The sequence below is a fragment of the Solanum dulcamara genome, chromosome 7 (assembly GCF_947179165.1).
Source record: "Solanum dulcamara chromosome 7, daSolDulc1.2, whole genome shotgun sequence".
Classification (NCBI taxonomy): domain Eukaryota; kingdom Viridiplantae; phylum Streptophyta; class Magnoliopsida; order Solanales; family Solanaceae; genus Solanum; species Solanum dulcamara.
The window spans coordinates 41,810,694-41,825,201 of record NC_077243.1 but is presented as its reverse complement, the minus strand read 5'-3'; positions in this window follow the sequence as shown (position 1 = coordinate 41,825,201).

Here is a 14,508-nt window from a genome sequence, read left to right as displayed (position 1 = left end):
AAAGATATGGTATAATCAAGTCATAACATCAGCTGACATCCCAATGCCCCTCATAGAGGGTCTTTCTAGCAATAGAATAGTAAAAATTGACTCATTTAATAATTTATAATTTTTAGAATTCGTGCAATATGAAAAAAGAGTTGTGCCTTTAACATACTTTTACACAACATCCCCAAGCTGCTACTATAACTCCATCATGACTTGATTTCGTTTATGGTATATATATATATAGGGTGTACCTGCTCGAACTAAGGGGTATATGCAGAACCTCTTAATGCATTGGTGAAGAAAAAGAAATTCAACAACCACCTTTTGGAATTAGGTATACATACATACCACAACTTATAGAAAAAAAATGGTTCACTGTTTGTGATCATCCTTAATGGATAGTTAAAGAAAATAATTTTTTTAGCATATATAACTTTATATTTGTAGAGAAAGAGATAGGAAGATCTGGTAGGATTATTGTTTTTTTTAAGAAAAAAAGTTGTCAACATATGTATTACATTGATACTATACATAATAATTAAATATTATACGAAGGTGGGCAAGTGGCAGCAACCCACAATTTTTTAGAAATGGTTCCCAACCCCCTCACCTCCACGTGGAGGTGTCAAATCCATTCAAATTATATCTCATTACTTAAGTATTTAGATATTGCATAGGCTCATGTTAAAATACATACAAATTTTTGAATATACCATAATTAAGGAAAATTATCTCGAACAAAGTCTATCTCATAAAATAATAATTTCTTGACATAACTCGAATTACTATCTTTGTTAAAATATTCATAAATTATGAAAATTCTTTTAAAATAGTACATGCACAAATATATCTTAACTAAAGAAAATTTCATACATATTTAATGCATTTTCTTTAAAGTAAATAAAATATATTTTTTTATCAAATTTTAATTAAAATATGATGTTATCAAATCGTGTGTGGTGCTATGATAGAATTATCAAATCTAAGCTTGTAAGTACTCGCTACGTGAAAAATGAAAACCATAAATATCTAAGGTGTTACATCTTTCCTCTCCGATTAACCCACCCTCAAGTGTTGATATCTCTAATGCAGAGTTTTGTGATGCCATCTTGTTATTGGCTCAGATAGTGACCGCTCAATTGGATCAACAAATTGTAACTCCTATGAATACGAGTGTTAAGAAAAGGAAATGGGTGAGGAAAACAAATATTAAGAGGGGTAATTAGTTTAACCATTAAACTATGTCAAAGAGGGAGGCATCTGGCTCCTATTTTATGAAAATTATGACAAGAAAAAGTCTTTTCCCTTTGTGGCAGGTACGAAAAGAACCATTGATGAGGTTGTTTAGACTGTACCATAGTATGTTTTGGATGTGGACTGATTGGAAACAATGTGAAGGATTTTCCTTTGATTGCCAAAAATTATGAGGATAGTCGTCAGCGAGCTCATCCTTAACTTTCTTCAGGTTGTCCAACTCGATAAGGTTTCATCCGGTATGTTGTGAGTTCTTAGGTTTTGATGTTTTTCTTGGTATGGATCGACTTCATATTCATATTTCCATGATTAGCTTCAGAAACCAAATTGTTGAATTTCCGTTTGAGTTGAAGTGTTAGCTCCTCATGCCTACTCTTACGACTCTCTACCTTCCAGCATTCCCATGTCTTTTTATATGCATTCATGTTTATAAAATCAATTTTAAACTATGTTTTATGATTGAGCTAAAAAATTTATGGTTTATGAATTTTAAAGGTGTCATTGCATTCTTTTTGGGTCGATAGTCCTCTTTTCATCTCCTACTCAAGCTAGTTCCACCTCAGTCGAGGAAGAATGCTCCCATGGGGGAAAATGTAACACCCAACAACTTTCTCTTTCAGAATCTGAATTATTCATCGTTAGTATTTAAAGTTGAATCGGATGGTGTCCTACTTGTGCTTAAGTTATAAGGTTCACTACAATGAGTGTGAAGTGTATTTTAAGTGGTTTAGTGTCATAGGATACCTGTACTACTAAGTTGAGTTCAAATGGTCATATCTCCTAGATTATTAAGAATTATGTTACGCATTATCAATAAAGTTAAAGATCTTTGAGTCTTCTTTCCAACGCCACCAATTTTGCCTCATTTGTAATTTATAGTAAAAGGTCATGCCTATTTTAGTGAAGTTATAACACTCCGTACTATTATAACTTAGATTGTTTCAAGAACCATGAGAAATATGCAAAAAGTGGATATAGAGAGCAAGTTCGCGATACGGACTTGGGCACATAATTTTGATCCGAGAAAATTTTAAGATAGTAGAGTTTGCAAAGTCCCCGTGTCGCAATGTTCTGAAAATGAGATCTGGGGACCAGGTCTGCAATACAGACCTGGGATGTTATTTTTATCCGTAATTAATTTTCAAGTGAGGGCATTGTAGACTTTTCCCTGCCTATTAGTTAATGAACCTGGATATTTTTAGGACTTAATTCGACTCTCTAAACTACCCTAAACCCCTATTCTCCCTCATTATTCCACAATTCATCTATTTTAAAAAATATTCTCTCTACAAAAGCTCTCAAATCACCATTGAAGAGATTCAAGCAATTTTTTCAAGATATTCATAAAAAACATAGAATTTCTTCAAGTTTCTTCTAGATTATCGTTCAAGATATTGGGGCATTCCTCCAAGGGTACCTTTCACCCATGGAGCCCAAAAAATTCTCCTCTTTTTCAATAAACTCAAGTATGTATTTTTATGGTTTTATGATCTCAATTTCAGTTGTATGAAATATATTTTAAATTAAGATTATGAAACTATTTTAATATAAATTAATGATTATTGGATGGAATTGAAGAGTTTTGTAATGAATTTCCTACATTACTTTTTAGGGTTAATGGCATGGATGCTAGGTATTTTCAATTATATCTCCAATTTATAATATTTTGATGAAGTATGTATGGTTTAATATAAATCGATATGATTATGCATGTATTTAATTCGATTTCATGATTTCCATGTCAATCAATTGTGGACCCATGTTTTCACCGTAATTTCAAGTATAAATCATGATCATAGAATTTTAAGTGTTTAAGCAAGTTTTTTGAAGAAGGGTTACTTAATACCCTAATGATACTCTTTATAAAATAGTATTCGTAATGATGGAAGGACTACACCAATATTATATGAATTAGATGATAATGAACTATTCTGATGAACAAGTTTTCATGAATTAGATTGGTAGTTCATGAGATTGCTTTTCAACATGATAAGTTTATGGTTTCAATACAAGTATGAACTATGATTTATAGAAAGCTTATGATTTATGATTATGTATGATATTTCATTGGTAGTTGACCTAGCACCGAGTGGCCTTGGGATAAGAGGTTCACCCGTTAGTAGAGGCATGAGACCATTAGTAGAAATCCCATTGTCCCATAACTACGTTCCACCGTAGGAAGAAGTATCACCTATTAGTAGAGGCTTGATTCCTTATAAAGGGTCAACCATTAGTTTAGGCTTGATTCCTTCTCAGCTTAATAGATCCACTTAGGCATCATGGTTCATACCTTGGCAGGTATGGACCCTCTTTTTGTAGTGTGTGTGGTAAATATGGACTCCATGATATGGCTCGAATGGTTTGTGTTGGTTAAATTTATCTCTAACAAAGACTTATGGCTTTCAAAATAACTTTTAATATCCAATATATGTATGGTCCTTATGATATTTTTAAAAGACTGACCCTATCCTTTGGTTTTAAATGATACTCTTATGGTTTGTTGTGAATTTACTTGAAATGTCCCTCCAGGTTATTTCTGTCTCTTTCCAATCTCTAATATGTTTAGAGCTTTCCTATAGCAACCCCAAGTCATTTATGACTTAGTGGCACTAACTGTTCTCTGGCCTAGTCATTCATTTTGGTTTAATGCTTGTTTCCCTATTTCAAATATCTTAGAGTTTGAATGGTTGACTTTGGTCAAAATACCAAAAAAATGACCTCAAAATGGAATTGTGATAGTTCTATAAGCTTTGGAAGGGCCATTTTAGGCTAGTAGCATGTTCATCTCGATTTTAAGCCTCTATTTAGATTTGGAAAAAGTGGTGCTGGGTGTGGGACCTAATTTTTATCAAGATGACCTTGGATTGAAATTTTGAATGCGTCATTGAGTGTAAAATGTTTAATTTGGTGGGGGTAGCATAGTTCATTTGCACGCACAGGGTTCCAAATGAATTTCGAGCACCCCATCAGAGTCTTGGCCTTTCAAAAACTTCATTGCTATAGTTGAGTCTGGTGTCCTCGCTAAAGTCTCCCTTGATCGCTAAAGCGACCATCTCTAAAGTAACAAGGATTAATCAAGAATTAGCTGGATTCCAGGTTAGTTTCAACACTCTAATAGTGAGGTACTTGTTGTGTATATTGTGTTGTTATTAGCTTGAGTTGTTTGGATGTTGGTGATGGCATGCATTGTATTGGTTTCTTATTTATACTTGTTTTGTTGTATGAACCCAGACATGCATTAGTTTTATCATCTTTTTAAGTAAACATGTTTGTTGCCCTTTTTACTACTAAACTGATCATTTAATAGGAGTCGTACCACCTATATCTTCTTGATAAGCTGATTATGGATATTTACGAAGCATTGAGGATGTACTCTTTTTTCCTTGGAATTATTAGAGGCATCTGGGATGTACTCTCCTTTTTACTTGACTGGTAAAAGAGAAAACCGATCTTTTCCATGCTATTGGTTTATATTGATGATCAACAATCACAAAGACCGAGTGAAAAGTTCTGGATAGGGACCAGGAAAGCATATATGGACACTCCTAAGTCTCTCATGGATTCCTCTATCCGTGTGATCTACTGAAATAGGAAAAGAGAGGTGCATATGGGTCCAACCTTGATGGTTGGGATTGAGAAATAGGTATATATATCTTGGTACTATAACACTACCGATTTTATTGCATTAATTTATTTCATATTCTTTGCTTATCACCAACATAATTTGTTGTGGTGTATACTTTTTGGTCTTATGGGGGCCATACAGGTTTAGTTTGTGATTGTGTACCTTCTGGAACATAGGGGCTCGATAAGGTCTTGGTTAACTACTTGCTTACTTGTGTTAGTACGAAGGGTGGCTCTTTTCTTTGAAGGTGTGCTTCCTTGTTCCTTACTATTTGACTATTTTATGCAGGGTTTGTTTTAGAATAGACTTCTTAGGTTTTACGTGCTGTTGTGGTTACTTTTATTAGTAGGACATTGTCTAGTTGTCTCCCTTAGCAGAGTTGGGTCGTGTATAGGTGGATGGGCTAGCATATTCAGGTTCATATAATACTCTTTTACCTGATTCCTTTACTCTTTTTGGTACTTCTAGCTTATTCCTTATTATGAGTTTCCTGTTGTTTCGTTATTACTTTTACTATATTCTCTTATCTTACATGCCTATTATGCTAATTTTATTTTTGGAGCTCAATCAACCTATGCCTATGGAGCACCACTTGTTGGTACTCATACTACACTTCTGCACCCTACAAACTATAGTATGGGTTCTTGTTGATGATTTGGATCTTGTGCAAAGAATCTCTTGGGACTCATAGACGGCGCGAGATCCTGGCATTCAAAGTTGCCTATATCTCTCTATATTGGATATGTCTTATCTTTTTTTTTCAAGGACAACCTATACCCATATCTTATTTTGTAAGATATTTTACTCTTATTTTGACTAGAAGTTGGACTACCAACTGTTATCAAGTATTGGGGGTTTATTTCTATAATATAATGACTCATCCTATTTCTTATATTTATTATTGTAATTGTTATCTTTCATATTTTTTGCTTCCGTGTGATAACCTGTTGTCTCTATATTTGGGCTATGGGTTAGGCTTTCCTATTAGTGGGATATAGTAGGTGCCTTCATGACCTCAGAAATTGGGTCATTAGAGATTTGTATCAAAGCTCTACGTTTTCAGTATCATTGGTACAAGAGCTAATTTTTAGTAGAGTCCTGCAGATTGGTGCAGAGATGTTTGAATCCTATCTTAGGGAGGCTATTGGTCATTCCTAGGAAATTACAATGTTGACTCTTTATAATGTGTCTTTGTTTCATATGGCCTCTAAAATTCTTGTTTGAACCCACTCTCTTTTAGATGGATAGCTAGAAGTCTTTGATGGACACACTAAAGATGCCTACTCATACCACCAGGGCTTCGATGTGATATTGGGACACTAGTGATATACAGTTGCAACTAGGGAATCTAAGGGTAGTCAGGTACCGACAGAGTTAGTGGTCACTACAACTCCTCAGGATTCTGTGTTAGATATTCCTAGTCTATTAGAGGATACGTCACACATAGTTATGGTTTTGGGTGCATGTAGTGGTTTTCAGCCTAGAATAGGGTCTGTTGGTCTGCCACTGGGTTCTTAGGGGGTTAATTAGTATGTGGTTGGGTTTCTTTAGTGGGATGGGTAGACTCCCACCATGTTTCCTACCAAGCGAGAGTTGATTCAGGGGTTTATTGGTGGATTAAGCTTTCACCTCCATTTACCATCAAAGCAATTAATAGTAGTTTGATCTACTTTTCCCCAGGGGATGAGTTATGCGAGGGCCATATAGTATGCGTGTATTGAGACTTACATAGGTAGCAATAAGAGGCTCTACCATCAGTACAATAGTGAAATATCACCTCGAGATAAGCATCATCGTAGCTAGGGTCAGCCTTACTCTCGACCTATTGGACCTATGGCGGGAGCACTTCAGGTTCCAGGCTATCTTTAGAAGGTTATAGTACCCACCATGTACAAATATCATGATAGAAATCTTAGGGTTTTCTATTCGGGTATTCAGGTTTTGTGTCTCATACAACTTTAGATGATTTGTCTCAATGGTTTTCATTTGGTGGGAAGTGCTAGACGTATGGTGAGTTGTCTTATCCCTTAAGGGAGTATACTATAGTTACACATCGCAGGTGACAGGCTTGCCATTTTTCCATCCCCTAGGGAATTAATACAATCAATTAGGGGTGGTCTCTAGGGGGTTACGAGTGGTAGTGCAGATGTTTAGCTTGAGGTTAGACACAGTCCGTTCATTGCATCCATAGGTCTGCGGAGGCCTGATGTTCATGGTATAGCTAGAATGAATGTGATCTTTTATTGCCTTTACCCTTAAGTGTTCATAATGTGTGGATTAGGATTTTCATACCTGTTCTTGCTTATGTGCTTATCTGATTAATTGCTAATTGTTGTGAAACACTTATTTGGTAGTATGTATTTGCGTTTATCCCTCGTAGTTAATTTATTTTAGTAGTGGATGGTTTTTGCCTTATTTCCTTATTTTGAATATTGGTTGAGTAACTCTTTATCTTTGTACATAGCTGGATTTGACTCAATTAGCATTTCATTTATGCTATCCTTGTTTACTTGGATTAGATGGCTACATTCTCACCTTGGTATATCTCGGTTAGTAAGTGAGAGATGGGTTTACAGATAGTTCATGAAGGATGGTGAAGTTTTTGGTGGGTTGTGACAAATCTCACTTGTCGATTCATTCTGATGCCTTAATCTTGTCTTCTATTCCTAAGGTTGTGAAGTTGAGCCTTTACTATTTTGACCTACCTAGTTGGTTCTTGTATGAATGTCATGGCATTTGGGTTTAGTGGTTAAGTTGCAATTTCTTCTCCCCACCTTTTATAGTTCTGGATAGTTGTAGTTTAGTTGGGAAGGTTAGAAATGGACTTTCTTTAGAATGTTCTAAGTATAGTGATGACTTGGTCGAAAGTGTTCTATGGGAGGTTTTTGTGGGATTCATGAAAGAGATACAATAATAAGGTTATGATCAACCAGCGGTTAGATGAAAGGGGTAATTTTGGAGTTAGGGTGCCCATCTTGTTAAATATTGGTACATGAGATCACCTATGGGTATTTCACTATTTAGGGACCTTCGGATGTTTAGCTATCACTATGCAAGAATTTATTTTTGAGCATGTTCTATATTTGTTGTATTATCATGTCAGGAGTATTAGACTCTTGGTTTATGTTATATGTGGTGGCGTTCATTAGCAGCTTCTAAATGATGACCTTCATTAGAGATGTGGAATCTTCTAAAAGGACTCACCTTCAAGATGAAGTTAAAGTAAATCATGTAATCAACAAATCTTGCCTTCTTTGTGATGCATCATTTGTGAGTCATTCTGGTTAGCTTATGGTGTTCATTATGGTGGTTCACTTTTACTTTGTTCACTCTTGAAAAGTGTTGATATGTTTTCTTGTTTGCTACCTACTAGCTCAACTTTCATTTGATTAGGGTGGTTTACTCAAATTTGAACTAGGGGAGTGGTACACAGACTCTTGGCATCATTTTCTATTCCTTTTAGGTTTGATTCTTATATTAGTTCAGTTTTGCAGAAGTTCCATTGGCAGTAGAGTGACATTAGAGTTGGTCTCAGTGCAATTTTTTCACCCATGGATTTGTTCATCCCTTGGAGTAGCCTTTACAGTTTTGAAAGATAGATATCAGACTCAAGTTAAGGGTTTTGGGAGTCACTGGGTTAGAACTTTGGGCTTGTGCCCTATACTGTGTTACTTATTTTGGTCTTTGCCGCTCTTTGATGTTCAGGTGATGCTTTCCTTTTCTTCATAGTTGTTGTTCGCGTGGTAATTTCGACAGTGTTCATATGGTGATAGGAATTATTACTGTGATTTAGGATGGATAGAATACCTATGATTGCTAAATATTATTAAGTTTAGAGTATAAAGCAAAGAATTTGATTTGGGTATCTATATTGTTTTGTTTCATATTGGGTTAGTCTATTATGTTCAGTTGAGTTTGTTCTTGTTTGATGCAAGTAAGTTTCTAAAGGAAGGAACTCAAAGTTTGTTTGATCTATGGAGAGAAGAAGTGAATTTGAGAGTTTCCCCCTAGCTTGAGATCTGGGTTGGTGTTGCCTGACCCAAGAGGGTACCTGTAGGTCTGGCGGAGCTTGCGGACCTAGTTTCCTTATATTTTCATGCCTTTGGGTTATTTTCTGACCCTTGACTTTTGAGGACTAAAGTCCTTCTACTAGTGGATGTTGTAATGACCCTTCAGGTCATTTCCTTCTCTTTCTGATATTTTTAGCATTTAAATCTTTCTTTTAGCGACCCTTAGTCATTTATGACATGCAAGAACTAGAAGTTCGGTCTCCTAATCGTTTATTTGGGTTTTATGCCCATTTTGACGTTTTAGAGCTTTTGCAGTTTGAATGATTAATTTCGGTAAAAACTCAAGGAAGATGACCTCTAAATGGAATTTCGATAGTTCCATCAGCTTTGGAATGGTCATTTTAGTCTAGTAACATGTTTGACTCGAGTCTTGAGCCTCTTGGTGCGAGTTTGTGTCATTTTATATTTTAACCTTAATGTTTTAACCTAAGTTTGAATTTGATCAATAGTTTTTGAAAGCTTTCTCGGATTGAAATTTTGTTAGTATGGTTAGTAATGGGATGTTGATTTTTGTCTTGAAAGACCTTTTGTACTATTTCTGAGGCTTCTAATCACATTCCGAGCATCCTTGTAAAATTTGGCAAAAACCAATGCTTGGGTGTGGGACCCCATTTTTGTCGAGATAACCTTGGATGGAAATTTCAATGTGTTATTGAGTTTGAAAGGCCGAACTTAGTTGGGTATCATAGTTTATTTGTATGCACAGGGTTTTGAATGAATTCCGAGCACCCCATCTGAGACTTGGCCTTTTCAAAAACTCAGTTGATCTAGCTGAGTTTCATCTCATCAATAAAGTGATGGCTGGCCCTAGGCAGTTGGCACTTAAGCGATGGCCATTGCTAAAGTGAGCTGTCGCTCGAGCGACATGGGTCTCACTTTAGCGAGGACCACCTTTTTGGTGAGGCTCGCTTTAGTGACCTTCGGAGTTGCTTTTAAGACTGGAGTTTTAGGATTTCCCTCCAAGTTAAAACCTCCATTATTCAAGTTCTACAACTTCATTTGGGGTGTTGTGAAGTGTCATTAGCAAGGAATTAGCGTGGCTACTTGTTGGATTGTTCGGATAAGTGAGGGAAGCAGCGTGCAGAGGTAACTTTTCCCCAATAGAGGCTGCCCGAGCATTATTTTTTGCGGCTTTTGGTGCTTTTGTGTTTGATTTGTTTTAGCTCAATTTCAAGCTCGGTTTATGCCCATTTTGGGGGCACGAGTTCTTGGACATATTTAGGACCTTTTTTCCATAGTTGATTTTGGGATTCCTAGTGTAGGTCCAACAATTCTGTTTTAGAACCAATTTTGGCTTCGTCTCCCAAAAATGTTATTTTGCCATTAAAATGTTTTTATTGATGAGGTAATTAATATTTGATAAAGTGGCTGCAAATTGGAGGTGTTTAGTGAAGAAAAGCTTTGAATTTATAGACTTTGGAGTGTGCGTGTTCGACTTTACGGTAGGCTATAGTCTACTTGTTTAAGATTGTTCTTTATAAGATATTATTTAGCATATTTTACATGTGAGTTAGGATTACAAGGGGCGGATTTAAAATTTTATTTACTTATCCTTATTTCTTGATTCCTGTATGAGCCTTAGGGTAGATTAGTAATGTGAGGCCCTTAGTTTTGGTAAGAAATTCATAGCTTTTTCCTTAGTCTAAGGTTTTTAGCCTCTCTTTGGTTGGTTGATAGACCCGGTATGTTTAGCAACTTTAGGCAATTTTAGTTATTCTTGCTAGTGTAGTTATTTTCAATGAGTATTTCTTTGGTTTGGTGCCCTTAACTAGTGTTGGGACTGTGAGGTTGTGTTAGAATTTGTGAGGTTTGGAGCTTCTTGGGCCTAGAATTTTGATGAAATCCTTATCTTATGATTAGATATTGGATTCTTCAATGCATATTATTGCCATAGGATGGAGTTAGCAATATTTTGGTCTTGTGAATGTTATCTGTTACACCCCACACTTTTAAGCTCGAAATGCCTCCTAAGCTTCTGAGAAGTTATCCTATGACCCGGATAATTTACTACACTATCACACAACTCTAAGTAAAGAAGAATGCGATAACCCATGAGAGGGAAGGTTGGAAATAGGGTCATGAGAAGTCGGAAGGAGTTGGAGGCCAAGTAACGAGTTATAGGACTCGATTTACCTATGTAAGCTACTAACTTAGAAGTTTGGAATACTTAAGACACTTGAGTACATACCAAGATTACGTAGTAAGAATTACATAGGTTCTTAAAATAAGAAGAGGTTACGAACCCACGCGGAGGAGGAGAGAACAACATGTGGCAGCAAGAGGAGGTACCACATGGCAGCCTAGGAAGGTGCCACGTGGTAGAAGGTGACCCACCTTCTTGGGGTCAATTAGGTAACCCCCCTACTTGGGGTGTGGGCCCCACCAAGGACACATGGTAGCCTAGGAGCCATAGCATGGATACGTGGCCCAATAGGGGCTGGACACATGTCACCCTATGGGGATGACATGTTTCACCTCCTAATGAAGTGTATATATGTGTGTTTGGATGACTACTAAGTCAGTTTCCAGCCAAAGAAGTGAACAAACAAAGAAAAGAAAACTTAGAGTCTAAGAGAGAGCACCTATGACAACAAGGAAAAAACAAGGGTAAGTTCTAATTTTCTTCCATGAATTAATTATCTACGGTGTTCATCAAGAATGTGGGGAGGTATATATTTATCTTACGATGTCTACGGATTCATATCTTCAGCCCTACACTTAGAAACTTGAAGAGAAAAATGTTGGAGGGCAAGAAGAGGGAGCTACGGGTTTGGGGCTGCCAAGGTAAGCCTCCGAGTTTCATTCCATGAATTAATTATTTAAGGTGTCCCATGGTTATATAGTTATGTTTTATAACATAAAATTCCAATTTGGGCCAGCGGAGAAGTGACACAAACAATCCGCCCCATTTCAACACATCAAGAAGTTTTCGAGGTGCAGTTTTGGCCAATTTTGGGTAAGGTAAGGTTTCTCCTTTCAATTTGGACTTTATGATGTTGTTATGAAGTGTATTAAATTTCCTATAGATGTCTGTAAATATAAAATTTGCGTATAAATGCTTGACGTTGAAGATAATCTAAATTGGAGTCGTTATAGTTGAATTATAGTTGAAGTAGAGTGTTGTGATTGTGGTGTGCTGCTGCAGGCATGTGGGGGTATATTTCAGGGCCTAAAAGTATTCTAAAAGAGGTATGTGTGCTTCTTGTTGAAGCCACACAACCCCTCGTGTCGTATAATTAAAGAATTTACAAAATAGAGACTAGAAACCCTATTTTGGTATCGTAATTTTCAGCAAGTTCGTTGGAGTTGGTATTCTGTAATGTTGCCTTGTTTTACTTGTATATGAGCTGCAGGTTGTTGTTGTTAGTTGTCTGTAGTGAGTAGGGAGATAATTGTAAAGTCGGATAGGGCATATTATAGGAGAGGTGCTGCCCAATGTTCGTTAACGCCTTAATTAATTAAAGACCTAGTCGAGGAGACAAACAAGGACATAGGTTCCATGAATACTAAGGTGCAACTTAAGGCGCCGAAAAATTTAAGGTTGTTGATACTTGCATTGCTTCTAGGTTAAATAGGTTTGGAGGATGACGATGTGGACGTGATTAAGAGAAGTCTGTAAGAGTGTCACGACCCAAGCCTAGAGCCTAGATGTGACATGGTGAATGAGGAACCCGAAAGTACCTCAAACAAGCCTGTTAGCATTCTTTTAGCCTTTCATAGGTAATGACGATAACTAAATAAGAAGAAATCATGATAGTAAATCTTCAACTTAAATATATCCAACAATACCTCTAACTATTAGATTTAACGGGGCAAAGAAAAGTCCCTAGCTCACCCTCAATAATAATAGAAGAAATGCCATAGTAAAATATCTTAACATATCATAAGTTAGAAAGATAAAGCAATATTGATCCTGGAACATGGGAACTTACCAAAAGTAGTCTTCAACGAAATCTCACTAGCCACGTGGAGGAGAACGAGGAGGAGCACTAGTCCCTATATGGTGATATCATGTAGGCAAAAGAGTATGCGTTAGTACTTTGAATGTACTAAGTATGTAAGGATACATGAACATTGAGGAAACATTAAAACATTTATGTAATATGGAACATAATGTAATGCATGCATAATAAATCATATAGATATCCTTTAAAACATTCATTTTGTGGGAAAATAACCATAACCGACATTTAATACCATGCGAGCTATTACATGGAATCCAACATAACCCCCTACATTGTCCGGGGAGACTACTTGCCAAGTGGAACTCTGTCAACTTTATTCAATTCTTTAACTTTAACTTTAAGGGCTTTCATGGATCCATTAGCCTAAGCCTACAAGGTCTCCTATGTTGGCACATAGTTAATGAGACAAGGGGTTGCTACTAGGATTCCCTTACCGAATCCTACCTTAATGCCCCATTCGGTGCTAAGTCAATCCCACGGAATAGTTTAATACTTCAAAATATTCATAGCATATATCTTGAGAATTCAAATATCATATTCAGTAGAATAGCTCATTAAAATATTTGATAATTCAAATATGCAAGAATTGTCCTTATTGCATAAAGAATCCATCATTCATATGATTTTATCATTCTTTCATTTCATAAGACTCCCTTTTGATCATATATATTGCTTTCATAAATATTTATTTGGAGTCAAAGCTTTCAAGTCAAACTTTATTAAAATATAGTAAAGCTAGGTGGGTTCAAATCACTTCAACTTGCAAATATGTATGTAAATAAATATACATAAATACTTTGAAATCCATTAATTAAAAATCATGTTTTAAACAACCCAACATAAATTTCAAAAACCTTTAAATAGATAAATAAAGGAATTACTTGCAAATCATCAATTCATACAAATGAAATTATGTCGCATCAAAATATACCAATAATCATTAGTTTAACCATGATTCATACTATTAAGTAAAAATAAGAATTACCATAAGAAAATATTACTTGAAATCAAGAGACTTAATTGAAAGAGTTTTTGAACTACATTGGTGGAAAACCCCATGGATAAACACCCACATAACTTAGATTAGACCTTAAAGAAAATAAATATAATTTATCATATAATCAAAAATAATTTAGACATGAGAGTGGAAGGAATACTCTCATTGAAGCCTTACATACCTGGAATTCGAAGCTTTAGTCGGAACCGAAGGACTTAATGAACACTCTTGAGTCCTAGTTTTTCTCCCCGCCAGAACTTTTTGTGTGCTACCCAGAGTATATGAATAATCGGAATAGTATTTCTTCACTACTATGAACTAAAACTATATTTGAGAATGAGTAAAGAAGTGTATAGAGAGAAGAGTTGCTTGAGAAATCTTGATGAATAAAATGAGGAAATAAGGTAGGTATTTATAGATGTGGAGGAGGAACCTAATAATAAATAAAATAATTATAAAGAATAAATCTGAAAATTTAATAGAAAATTGTGATATCATGGGTGATGTTAAATGGAGGACAATTGATGTCATTAGTGATGTCAAATGTATCTAGATCTTTCCATGGTAGGTGAGATGAGTTCTATTTAACGGAATGCTCTTTTTCAGAGC